We start from the raw sequence: 228 nt of genomic DNA, 5'->3' as shown, positions 1-228 counted from the left end.
GTGGGACCCCCCGCCCCCTCCTGTGCCCCCTGCCGGCCGCCGCCGCCGTTGTCACCCCCAGCTCCATCCCTCCCGGGCTCACGATCCTCACCGCAAAGACGGCTCTGGCCCTGGTGAGGCACAGCACACACTTTCCCCCCGTGCCCCTGGGATGCGAACTCGTGCTTAAGGCTCCTGCTCACACATGCAGCACCCGAAGAAAAGCCAAGCAGGCGCTGGCGATGCTCG

Source organism: Cariama cristata, unplaced genomic scaffold, assembly GCF_000690535.1.
Source record: "Cariama cristata isolate BGI_N322 unplaced genomic scaffold, ASM69053v1 scaffold38006, whole genome shotgun sequence".
Lineage (NCBI taxonomy): Eukaryota > Metazoa > Chordata > Aves > Cariamiformes > Cariamidae > Cariama > Cariama cristata.
The sequence above is the reverse complement of the archived record's forward strand: the minus strand, read 5'-3'. Positions refer to the sequence as shown.